The sequence below is a fragment of the Pristiophorus japonicus genome, chromosome 3, assembly GCF_044704955.1.
Source record: "Pristiophorus japonicus isolate sPriJap1 chromosome 3, sPriJap1.hap1, whole genome shotgun sequence".
Lineage (NCBI taxonomy): Eukaryota > Metazoa > Chordata > Chondrichthyes > Pristiophoridae > Pristiophorus > Pristiophorus japonicus.
The window spans coordinates 156,715,498-156,728,953 of NC_091979.1; the positions used below are offsets into that span (position 1 = coordinate 156,715,498).

Below are 13,456 nucleotides of genomic sequence, written 5' to 3' on the forward strand. Positions count from 1 at the left end.
CATTGGGGTCCAGGCCAGCCAAGTGACCTGGACCGCATAAAGAATGATCAGTTTTATTTTTAAATACCTTGATTGGCCCCCTTACACAGGGGCATTAAGGATAGTTGGTTGGGATTTTAGAGGGACCTGAGCAATTTCTCTTGAATAATTGGCAGGTGCCAGACTTTCCAGCTTCTTGAGTCAGGCATGCATCAAAGATGCACTGGCACTTGTGGCCTGCCTTCATCACCCAAATTAGCTGGCCTCACACTGAGGCTGCAAACTCGGGCAGGTGTGGTGCTGGAGGGTACTGGTGTATGTGATTTTGGAGTAACTGTCCCAGGGTTGGAAATTACAAACTGGGCACAGGGAGCAATCCTTGCGCCACAACAAGTAGGCCCTAGGCCCAATCGAACTTGGGTCTCGGACCTCATTTAAATTAGACGTGCTGCGGACACCTGCTGTGCCTTCTTTCATTGGCTTACTACTGCAGGGAAAGAGGGAAATACAGTTCTGGGACAGCATTTAAAAGGTGGCTGCCAGTTACAGGGCATCATCATTTCTCAGCAAAGTGGCCGAAGGAGCAGCAGCCTCAGAAATGGCTCCTGCTCCTCCTGGCCCACAAGGAAACAGTTAAAAAAAATTGAAAAGCTATTATCTGGGCTTCTTCTGGCCCTAGATCCAATCCACAGCAATTTTCCTGGGCGTTGTCGGCATTGTGTGTGACTGATGCAGCCCGGGATTAAAATAGCATTGGGATCTGAATGACATTATCAGACCCTGACTTTATGGGGGCCACATCTGTCACATGCTTCCTGAAACTCAGAAGTAAAAATGGCAGCATAAATGCGTAGGAAAGGACGCTGCTTCGATTTGAATCCCTTGCACTTCATGTTCTCGTCAGGCATGGGGGTGGAGGGTGGGGTTAAAATCAGGGGATTAAGAGCACCCACCTTGGTCACCTCCATGTTGTTGTCCTCCTCGTTGTAATACATGCACCTGTGACTATGCTCACAGGTTTTTGAAGCTGTTGCTGAGCCGTCTCGGGGAAATCCCTTCCGTGCCTGTCAGTTCTGCGTTGAGGGGATTCCTGTACGGGCTGCTCTTGCACACTCTCCACCTTGCCATCCTTGTCTGCTGTCTGGAGGAGGTGGGGGTCCACAATGGAGTGCTCTCTATGTGGGAGTCCTCCCTTATTTATTGGGGACTTGGCCTGAAGGGTGTTGCATGGAGCAGTCCCGTGCAATTGTTTTTTAAGTCGGTTCACCGACTCCCAGGCCGTCTGTAATTTCTGCAGTTTAGAGGAGTCCGTGTTCCATGCGTATGTAGAGTGTGTTAGATTGCAGCCCCTATTCCATTATGTGAAGGGGCTGCTCCTCAAATTCTGGTTGCTCTTCAGTCCCACACTCCTGATCTTTGGCCACCCTGTGCAGAGGGGAGTGGGCAGGTCAGAAGGCCTCCTCGTAGGACTGCCCTTGGGCCTGGCCAAAGTGGCCATCAATCGGTCCAGGCAGCGGGCGGTCGAGGGGGTCGTTCAGCCCGACTGCCTACCCCTCTTCCGCGGATACATTCGAGCCAGCGTGTCCCTGGAGATGGAGCACGCGATGTCCACCGGTACGCTCACAGCCTTCCATGAGAGGTGGGCGCTGGAGGGGCTGGAGTGCATCATCACTCCCAGCAACCAAATTCTAATTTGATTAAGGGTTTTTGTTGCAGTTTTACATTGTTAATTTGTGGGTTCTAGTGCCAAAAAGGGGCACTTGATTTAAAGTTTCTTCCAAAAATAGTTGTAGAGCTGTGATGTTCACAAGACTCAATAAAACCCCAGTCATTTGGGTCTGGGTCATCCACGATGAGGCATGCTTTTGTGAGCCTAATGGATCAACTGGTAATGTGTAGTGTGATTATTAAACCTTTGTTAATAAACCAACTAGTTTTTAATAGCAATGTGTTGCTGTGAATGCTTAAACAAAAAACCCATGAAGCAAATACATTACATTCATAATAACAAAATAAAGGGATTCCTATTGAGAAATCTATGTTTAGAGAGCAAAGCAGTAATTTGAGCAGAGCTGAGTAAAAGTCTGGACTCAACCCACAAAGTACTAAAATGATCACTAAAAACACCAACCTTCAGCTGCAGCACACAAAATGGCCTCCTCAGTGTGGTATCCACATCATGAATATTTTGCTGCAACTTTTACCACCATTGTTATAGTAGCTGGAACTATTTTGGTGAGTTTGGGGTGAAGATGGAGGAAAATGGGGTGCAGAGGTTAGTCATGACCTCTTAATGCTATTTAAATGTGAAATATCAGATAATTGTCGAGCCTTAAAGGGAACTGGCAGTTTTTTTGGAGGGGAAAGCAGATGAAATTTTTTATGGTATTTTTGAGATGATAACCTTTAAGAACACCTTGTACTCTGCGTACTGCCCTAAATTCGCCCCACAAGGGGTGGTAATTGAGAAGAACATCCAAGTCCATATAATATTCATTTCTGTGGCATTCAATAGTTCAGTTAGGGCCTACCTCAGGTTTCCCGCCACACCACTGATCGGCGATGGCAGCTGGGCCTCCTGCAGTGACTGGGTAGCTGGGCCTGGCTATCGGGCCTCCACCCCCTGCTCCAGCGGCGATCGGAACACCTCCAGTGGCGGCAGATGGGCCTTTCCTCCACAACAGAGTCTGGCCCCTCTCGGCGAAGGCTGGACCTCCTGCGGCGACAGGCGACCTTCTCCTCAACAGCGACCGGGTCGGTTGGCCTGCCCCCCTCCTTCAGCGACGTCTGGACCTCTCCTTCCCCACTGGTGACCTGGCCTCCTCTCCTCCTCAATGGTGAGTACCATGGCTGTGACCCCCCCTGCCCTCCCACTCTGAATCCCAGTGGGCCACTGACCCTCCCAATGCCTGCCCCCAACCAAGCCTTGGACCACCTATTATCAAGGGCACCGAGCCTGCGGCCAACATCTCACCGTAGGCAACTAGGCCCATACAGCAGTGCCTGGTCTCCAGTCGTCTTGGAGCCCTTTGCTACTGGACCAAGACCTTGCTCAGCTAAGCCCGTGTGGTAGCCAGTGTGCAATGACTACCCCATGTTAAAAGAACTCATGGACAGGCATCTTCAACTCCTCTAACATGAAGTTCGGGACCTGGAACATCAGGACTCTCATGGATAATTCCAACAGCGACAGACCAGACTGCCATAGTTGCCCGAGAACTTAGATGCTTTGATAGCGACATCGCTACCCTAAGCGAGACCTGGTGGGCAGGGGAAGGCCAGCTCAAGGAACAAGGTGGAGGTTATACCTTCTTCTGGAAAGGAAAACAAGAGGAAGAACGCCGCCTCCATAGAGTCGGCTTTGCCATCAAAAATGAGTTGGTCGACTGCCTCAAAGACTCCCCCTGCAGGGCTAACAAATGCCTCATGACTCTTCAACTCACCCTATCCTGGAACCAGTGCGCCACAGTCATCAGGGCGTACGCCCCAACACTCAATGCAACAGATGAGGCCAAAGAGGGTTTTTATTCCAACCTTGAAAAATCCCTGTCCTTCCTCCCTGCGGGCGACAAACTGATCCTCCTCGGTGACTTCAACGCCAGGGTCGGCAAGGACACAGACCTCTGGGGAGGCGTGATTGGCAGAGAAGGGGCAGGGAAAGCCAAATCCAGCGGTACCCTACTCCTGACAAAATGTCTGGAGCATGAACTTGTCATCACCAACACCTTGTTCTGCCAGAGGGACAGATACAAGGCATCGTGGCAACAATCTCGCTCCAAACACTGGCACCTGCTCAACTATGTCATCGTCCGAGCCAGGGATCACAAGGATATGCGCATCACCCGCGCCATGACAGGAGTTGACGACTGCTGGAGGGACCACTGCCAATCTGATCCATCATTGAGATCAACACTGGCGTCATCAGTGGCAAATTGATATAATTGGCTGACTTGTCAAACAGGGTATCAGTGACCTGTGTGATGCATCTGTGAGTGGCAGACTGCGAGATGCTACAAATGTCTGCTGCAGATCACTGAAAGGATTCTGAGCCAGAGTCTCCTTTGGCACTGCTCCTCAGTCATGTTGAGGAAGCTCATCCTCTGTCTATATACCCTTTGTTGGGGGTATCGCCTCTGGCGCGAGGCAACCCTGTGCTGATGCCCTCTGTCCTGTGCAGCATCAGGTCATTGAGGAGAAGGTTGGTAATGTTGTTGTTGGTGCTGCTGGTGTGCCTGGTGTTGCTGGTGTTCGGGTTTATTGTGGTCTGATTCTGAGGACCAAAGTAAGACAGTATAAACGGCACCCATGCTGATGTAACAGAAGGCAGGTCAAGTAGAGATGAGAGAAACAATAGGGCCAAAATTCAGGTGCAGCAGAAAGCTGGTGCACCTATGAGTTTTGGAATGGTACTTACCGCTGGAACTCCTGGTAAGTAGATCCATTTTCAGGACTTTGACATTTTTTCAAAGTCCTACAGGAAATGGATCATAATGGGGGCGGGTCTTAGATTCAAAGCCAGGCTGACTGGCTGAAAATGGGTCGGTCGGGGCCTCCGCCGCTGTCAATCAATGATGGAGTCATGGTGACATCACAGCTCATGTGTTTCCCCATGCTCTCTCCCTTCCGTTAAAGGGGAGAGATTCTATCATTTTGTAACTTTGGGGGTGCCAGTCTGCCCATTGGCGTCCCGGCTCAACCCGGGGACAATATTTTGCTGGCCGATCGGCAAGTCGGCGGGCAAACATGTTACCATTGCAGCCACGGCAGTAGGCCCTCCCCTTTAAGGGCGGCCACGCTGCCGGGCCGCACTCAGTGCAGAGATGGCGGGGGATCAGCAGATTCAGGTGAAAATCGATGGGTAAGTATTTTTTTATTGCCCATCATTGGTGGTGCAACTACTTGGACGGGATGAGGTCCAGGCCGAAAAATCTCGACCTGAATTTAGGCCAGGTCAGCCTGTTGACCCCATTCGATTTTTAGGAATGGCCGCCAAAAACGGACATTAACGGGTCTTTTAGAGACCCTGAATTTTGGCCCCATTAATGTATCAGTGGTGTTTTTTTTATTTGTTCATGGGATGTGGGCATCACTGGCAAAGCCAGAATTTATTGTCCTTCCCTAATTGCCCTTAAGCAAGTGATGGTGTGCTGCTTTCTTGATCCCATGGTGAAGATACGCCCACAGTGCTATGAGGGAGGGAGTTCCAGGATTTTGACCCAGCGACAATGAAAGAACGGTGATATACTTCCAAGTCAGGATGGTGTGTAACTTGGACGTGAACTTGCAGGGCATGTTGTTTCCATACGCCTGCTGCCCTTGTCCTTCTTGGTGGTAGAGGATACAGGTTTGGGAGGTGCTGCTGAAAAAGCCTTGGCGATTTGCACTGCATCTTGTAGATGGTACACACTGCAGCCACGGTGCGCCGGGACTGGAGGGAATGAATGTTTAAGGTGGTGGATGGGGTGCCAACCAAGCAGGCTGTTTTGTCCTGGATGGTGTCTTGCTTCTTGAGTGCACTTATCCAGGCAAGTGGTGAGTATTCCGTCTCCCACCTGACTTGTGCCTTGTAGATGGTGGAAAGGCTTTGGGGAGTCAGGAGCTGAAACACTCGCTGTAGAAAACCCAGCCTCTGACCCGTTCTTGTTGCTATAGTACTTATGTGGCTGGTCCAGTTAAGTTTTTGGTCAATGGTGACTTCCAGGATGTTAATGGTGGAGGATTCGGTGATGCTAATGCCGTTGAATCTCAAGGGGCAGTGGTTACACTCTCATTCATTGCCTGACATTTGTGCGAATGTTACTTGCCACTTATCAGCCCAAGCCTGAATGTCATCCAGATCTTGCTGCATGCGGGCATGGACTGCTCCATTATCTGAGAAATTGCGAATGGAACTGAATACTGTGCAATCATCAGCGAACATCCCCACTTCTGACCTTATGATAAAGGGAAGGTCATTGATGAAGCAGCTGAAGATGGTTGGGCCTAGGACATTCCCCTGAAGAACACCTGCAGCGATTTCCTGGGGCTGTGAGGATTGACCTCCAACAACCACAACTATCTACTATCTTCTGTTGTGCTAGGTATAACTCCAGCCAGTGGGGAGTTCTCCCCCTGATTCCCATTGACTTCAGTTTTACTAGGGCTCCTTGATGCCCCATTCGGTCAAATACCGCCTTGATGTTAAGGGTAATCATGCTCACCTCACCTCTGGAATTCAGCTTCTTTGTCCATGTTTGGACCAAGGCTGTAATGAGGTCTGGTGCTGAGTGGTCCTGGCAGAACCCAAACTGAGCATTGGTGAGCAGGTTATTGGTGAGTAAGTGGTACTTGATAGCATTGTTGACGACACCTTCCATCACTTTGCTGATGATCGAGAGTAGACTATGGGGCAGTAATTGGATGGATTGGATTTGTCCTGCTTTTTGTGGACAGGACATACCTGGGCAGTTTTCCAAATTGGCGGATACTTACAAGTGTTGCAGCTGTACTGGAACAGCTTGACTAGTTCTGGAGCATAAGTCTTCAGCATGACAGCCAGAATGTTGTCGAGGCACATAACCTTTGCTGTATCCAGTGCTCTCAGCCGTTTCTTGATATCACGTGGAGTGAATTGAATTGGCTGAAGACTGGCTTCTGTGATGGTGGAGAGCTCAGGAATCGGCTGATATGGATCATCTACTCAGCACTTCTGACTTGTCTTTTGCACTCATGTGCTGGACTCTGCCATCATTGAGAATGGGGATATTCATGGATCCTCCTCCTCCCGTTTGTTGTTTTATGGTTCACCACTATTCACGACTGGATGTGGCAAGACATAAGAGCTTTGATCTGATCTGTTGATTGTGGAATTGCTTAGCACTGTTTATAGCATGCTGCTCCTGCTGTTTAGTTTGCATGTAGTCCTGAGTTGCAGTTTCCCCAGGTTGACACCTTATTTTTAAGTATGCCTGGTGCTGCTCCTGGCATGCTCTACTACACTCCTTATTGAACTAGGGTTGGTTCCCTGGCTTGATGGTAATGGTAGAATGATGGACATGCCGGGCCATGGGGTTACAGACTGTGGTGGAATACAATTCTGTTGCTGCTGATGGCTCACAGAGCCTCATGGGTGATCAGTTTTGAGCTGCTAGATCTGTTCTGAATCTATCCCATTTAGCATGGTGGTAGAGCCACACAACATGACGGAGGGTGTCCAAAGTGTGAAGACGGGATTTCCTCTCCACAATGACTGTGTGTTGGTCACTGCTACCAATGTTGTCATAGACAGATGCATCTGCGACAGGTAGATTGGTGAGAATGAGGTCAAGTAGGTTTTTCCCTCATGTTGGTTCTCTCAACATCAGTCTGGCAGCTATATCCTTTAGGACTTGGCCTGCTCAGTCAGTAGTGGTGCTACCGAGCCACTCTTAGTGATGGAAATAGAAGTCCCCCACCCAGATTACATTCTGTTCCCTTGCTACTCTCAGTGCTTCTTCCAAGTAGTTTTCAACTTGGGAGGAGTACTGATTCATCAGCTGAGGGAGGCTGGTAGGTAATAATCAGCAGGAGTTTTCCTTGCCCATGCTTTATCTGAAGCTGTGAGACTTCATGGGGTCCAGAGTCAATGTTGAGCACTCCCAGGGCCACTCCCTCCTGACTGTATACCACTGTGCCACCACCTCTGTTGGGCCTGTCCTGCCGATGGTACAGGATATAACCAGGGATGATGATGGAGGTGTCTAGCATATTGGCTGAAAGGAATGAGTCTGTGAGTATGACTATGTCAGGCTGTTGCTCGACTAGTCTGTGGGACAGCTCTCCCAATTTTGGCGCAAGTCCCCAGATTTTCGTGAGGAGGACTTTGCAGTTTTGACTGGGCTGGGTATACCGTTGTCATCTCCATAGCTGGTGCCAAGGTCGATGCGGGTGGTCCATTTGGTTTTATTCTTATTATTGTTTTATGTAGCGGTTTTGTTAAAACTGAGTGGCTTTTGATGACAGTTAAGAGTCAAGCACATTGCTGTGGATTTGGAGTCATGGGTTTTTACGACAATCCAATAGTTTCTTCATCACCATTACTGCTACTAGCTTTTTTATTCCAGATTTATTTAATTAACTGTGTAGTGTATCGAGAAAGAGTCAGATTGAATACTGTGAGCTCAAAGTAAAGTGTGACCTTAATCTTTTATTGCAGGTCTCCAGAGTGCCTCTCCAACCTGTGAAGCACTCTTCAATACCTTATCTCTTCAATAAGGGATTATGAGATCCCTTGGGACTCCGGGGAATGAGCCCTCTGGTGGCTGTACAGAGTATACACAAGTCCAGATACATAACAAACTGAATATAAATTCCTCAGCTGCCATGGTGGGATTTGAACTCATGTCCTTGGATCATTACTCCAAGCCTCTGGATTACTAATCCGGTAACATAACCATTATGCTACTGTGTGATAGGTTGTACCAGTGAAGTGTTTCCCGAATTTGCTGAAAACACTTGCAACCTCCAGAAAGCTAAATCTGTGCTGCGAATGCACTCAGCAACAGCACCTGCCTTAGCAAAGTAACCAGGTGTCAGGTGGAATATTTATTGTGCTTTTCATATTGTGCAGTGATGACTTCCATCAATGGCCACTAAACCTCTGCCACAGGTTCACAGACGTGGTTCCTGAGCTGTGTGATTCCCGTGGTCATGCAATGAAGTTGGAAAGGTGGGGTTAAAAAGGCACTTAAGGGTGTGACACCAAGCTAATAATGATCTAAATTAGGTCGCCTGTCTCTGCCGTTTGGGTCATGGCCGTGCTGGTAAACTCGCCCGAGTAAAAGGATACGGGATGATGGCAGGCTCCCGACCCGTTCCGATTTATTTCAACTTTCTCTCCTGACTTGCCTCCAATCTCGCATGCACGGCAGTGGGAAAATTCTGGCTTTAGAAAGTAAAGTGCTCCAAAATATTTCATCGTTTTGAAAAATGTAAATTATAAACAATAGAAAAGTAATTGTTGAGATAAAAACAAAAGCCCTGAACTTCCATGGGAGATCAGGGGATCCCCCAGAGAAATGGTACAGATGATTGGAAATGGCAAGAGATTGGGACAACCCCCGTGGAAATCCAGGATCAAAACCCATAAATGCTGGAAAATGTGTCTATCAGCTTCTGAGAGATAAATGAAGGCACAAATAATTGTTAGTTGCTTTATATATCCTAAGATTATAACAATAGGTTAAACAATAGGCTCTGAAATTGCATCATGTGATACAGGTACTATCTTATGATTGCTTAAACCTGCTTTACCTTATCAGATTTCTTCAGGTCTGAAACTCCTTCCCTCCACTATTGTAGTGGAGGTGTACAAATAAATGGATTAAAGGCCCACTACAATAATGGAAAGAGAAATTTCAGGTGAATACGTTGCATGCTCGCTATTAGTGTTCCATTGCATGATTTCAGGGCCTGTACATTCTGATATTGTCATTGGTGTTTCATTAAAATCCATTTTCAACAAAATGAAAGGATTTTTTAAATCATTTTTTTTCTTTCAAATGCAGGTAATTTTTTCTAGTCTACTGAGATTCAGTTTCTTCATCCCTAACAGCATTGTGGGAGCACCTTCACCAGCGCTTCAAGAAAAAGGCCCACCACCACATTCTCAAAGGCAATTAGGGATGGGCAAAAATGCCAGCTCTGCCAGTTGATGCCCATATCCCAAGAATCAAGTGCTCATGTACAAGAGCGATTGACCTGGTGTTTTTTGAGGATGTAACCAGAAAGTGAACAAGGGAGAACCAGTGGATGTGGTGTATTTGGACTCTCAAAAGATTAGTGTGCAAAATCAAAGCACATGGTATTGGGGGTAATGTACTGACGTGGATAGAGAACTGGTTGGCAGACAGGAAGCAGAGAGTCGGGATAAACGGGTCCTTTTCAGAATGGCAGACAGTGACTAGTGGAGTGCCGCAGGGCTCAGTGCTGGGACCCCAGCTCTTTAAATAAACATTAATGATTTGGATGAAGGAATTGAGTGTAATATCTCCAAGTTTGCAGATGACACTAAACTGGGTTGCGGTGTGAGCTGTGAGGAGGATGCTAAGAGGCTGCAGGGTGACTTGGAAAGGTTAGGTGAGTGGGCAAATGCATGGCAGATGCAGTATAATGTGGATAAATGTGAGGTTATCCACTTTAGGGGCAAAAACACGAAGGCAGAATATTATCTGAATGGCGGCAGATTAAGAAAAGGGGAGGTGCAGCGAGACCTGGGTGTCATGGTTCATCAGTCATTGAAAGTTGGCGTGCAGGTACAGCAAGCAGTGAAGAAGGCAAATAGTATGTTGGCCTTCATAGCTAAGGGATTTGAATATAGGAGCAGGGAGGTCTTACTGCAGTTGTACAGGGTCTTAGTGAGATCTCACTTGGAATATTGTGTTCAGTTTTGGTCTCCTAATCTGAGGAAGGACGTTTTTGCTATTGAGGGAGTGCAGCGAAGGTTTACCAGACTGATTCCCGGGATGGCGGGACTGACATATGAGGAGAGACTGGATCAACTGGGCCTTTATACACTGGAGTTTAGAAGGATGAGAGGGGATCTCATAGAAACATATAAGATTCTGATGGGACTGGACAGGTTAGATGCGGGAAGAATGTTCCCGATGTTGGGGAAATCCAGAACCAGGGGACACAGTCTTAGGATAAGGGGTAGGCCATTTAGGACTGAGATGACAAGAAGCTTCTTCACTCAGAGAGTTGTTAACTTGTGGAATTCCCTGCCGCAGAGAGTTGTTGATGCCAGTTCATTGAGTATATTCAAGAGGGAGTTATATATGGCCCTTATGGCTAGGGGGATCAAGGGGTATGGAGAGAAAGCAGGAAAGGGGTACTGAGGGAATGATCAGCCATGATCTTATTGAATGATGGTGCAGGCTCGAAGGGCCGAATGGCCTACTCCTGCACCTATTTTCTATGTTTCTATGTTTTACAGTATAAACTAACTGGCCTTGAAATGCCTGTGGCCCCACTCTGCTGGCGTAAGTGCAGTGCAACAGGACCCCTGCCTGCCTTCATCTAAAGGCAAGACCCGGTCCGAACCTTGGGCTGGTATAATTTTTCATAGGTAGAGCTGACCGTTGGCGCCTGCGCAAGCACGTCAGTGGAGGCTACTCCAGCTCAGGCCAATCTTCCCTTGCTAGGCCCCAGTGGAGTCCTCCCGAGGCCCAAATGGCGAAAAAAAACTCCAACTCGAGGAGGTAATCACTCAAGTGAAGGCCTGGAGGCCTTTAGAAGGCCTCAAAGTAACATGCCAGATTTCCACTGGAGACTTCCAGGACTTCCGCCGAGGCCTTCCAAGTGCTTAAAGACAACAATTTCCTTGGAAAGCTTGGGAACTCCACCCAGGACACCCTTTGATATCGGGGGATGAATGGGAGATCTGCTCATGGCCTCCGCTCTGACTGGAATTTCAATGCCTGGTTGAAATGTAGCAAAATCCCCGTGGAGCCTAGTTCCAGTCAATTTTCCGCCCCCTTTTCCGCAGTGTATCTGCTACCTATGCTCTCTTCAGCCCTAGGAATTTCGGTGCCAGTTACAGTGTTGAAATAACCAGCTGCTGAACAGATGGGATTTATTATTTAGCAAAATAGTCACACAATTGCAATATTTCCATACTGTCAAAAGGTAGTGCTTTGTTTTTGACAATGTGTAGGAAAAGCAGACAGGACATAGGAACACAGGGATATATTTAGTTAATTCCAGGCATGAGCTGGGATCCATGAAAATCTGGAAGTACGCATAGTTTCTTGAAGACTGACTTCATCCAATCTGATACAATTCACACTTTTACTTTAAAAAAAAATAAAATAGTACCTTTCTACAGATCTGTTGGTAGCAGGAAATAGTTGGAGGAAGCAGGTCATCTGATGTCCTTTACTGATGTTTCCTGAATGAATCCTCTTTGTTATGTATCTTAGAGTTTGCAATGTACAACTCTCAGTCATACTGTCTTTGGCAGTCACACTAGAAAGTGTGCTATAGTCAGGGGCACATTACAGGGAGGCTGTTCCATACAAGTTCTCTATTAGTTAAGAGCCATGACTAATTTGGAATTTATATTGGTAGAGTATCATACGAGACAAGCCACTGTATTTATAATACTGCAGCAACCACCCATAATTCACTCATTTGGTGCTCTAGAATTTTAAAGTTGAATTTATTGCACCATAATATAGATTAGTTTGAAATCTCTTCATTATCTTAAAAGGAGCCGATGATGTTATTTTGGTTTTAATATTGAAGCATATTCATAGCCCAACTTGCAGATACATTGCTGAATTAAATTTTTTTCCAACATTATTTGGTCTGTTTCCAGTATCTGCAAAGTCACAAATGTCTTTCTCTGTGACTGTGGTACATTATCCCTCCTGGTCCTGCTTGACTGCTCTGCGGCCTTTGACCTGTTCACCACACCATCATCCTCCAACGCCTCTCCTCCATTGTCCAGCTCAGTGGGACTGCTCTTACTTGGTTCCAATCTTACCTATCCAATCTCTAGCAATGGCTTCTCTCTCTACCCTCCACACTCTTACTTCCAGAGTCTCCCAAGGATATATCCTTGCCCCCTCCACCCCACCTCCTCGTCTGCATGCAATCCCTTGGCGACATCATACACAGAAATGAGATCAGTTTCTACATGTATACCACTGACACCCAGCTCTATTTCTCCACCACCTCTCTCAACCCCATCACTGTCTCTGTACTGCCATACAGCTTTCCCAACGTCCTGTCTTGGATGAACCATAATTTCCTCCAAGCATTGGGTTGAGTGAAGCCACTGTTTTTGGTCTCCACCACAAACTCTACTCTTCCCATTGATTCTATCCCCTTCACTGCCTCAGGCTTAACCAAACAGTTTGAAATCTTGGCATCCTGTTTGAGTCCAATCTGAGTGAGCTTATGATCCCATACTCTTGTCATCACAAAGACCACCTACACCCACCTCCATAACATCATCCATCTCCGCCTCTACCTCAGTCACTTGCTGCTAAAACTCTCATTTGTGTCTTTGTCACCTTCAGAGTTGATTATGCAAATGCTGACCAGACTGGCCTTCCAACCTGCACTATCTGCAAGCTTAGCTTATCCAAAACACTGTTCCCCATATCTTACCCTGCTTACCATGACTCCTATCGCTGTTGTGTCCTATTAGTTCCTAGTCCTCAATGCTTCAAATTTAAAATTCTGGTATTTGAGTTTTAATCTCTCTATGGCCTCACCACTCCTCCATCTCTGTATCATCATTCAACCCTATAACTTTGTCCCTCCCCTCACAGCTGAACACTCCGTTCCTCTGATTCTGATCTTTTGTACATCCACCTCTCCCTTTGACCCACCATTGGAGCTGTGCCTTTAGCTGGCTGGAGTGCACACTTTGGAACACTCTCCCTAAACCTTACTGCCTTTCCATCTCCCACTCCACCCTTCTTGGAGACCACCTCTAATAACTCCTTTTGCT

The 13,456-nt window shown here is 47.2% G+C and overlaps 1 protein-coding gene across 2 annotated transcripts in view; it reads left to right on the forward strand.

Moving 5' to 3' along the window:
- LOC139259954 (SPATS2-like protein) overlaps window positions 1-13,456 on the forward strand; it is a 398,117-nt gene that overhangs the window by 13,690 nt on the left and 370,971 nt on the right. The gene's annotated exons all lie outside the window — the stretch shown is intronic.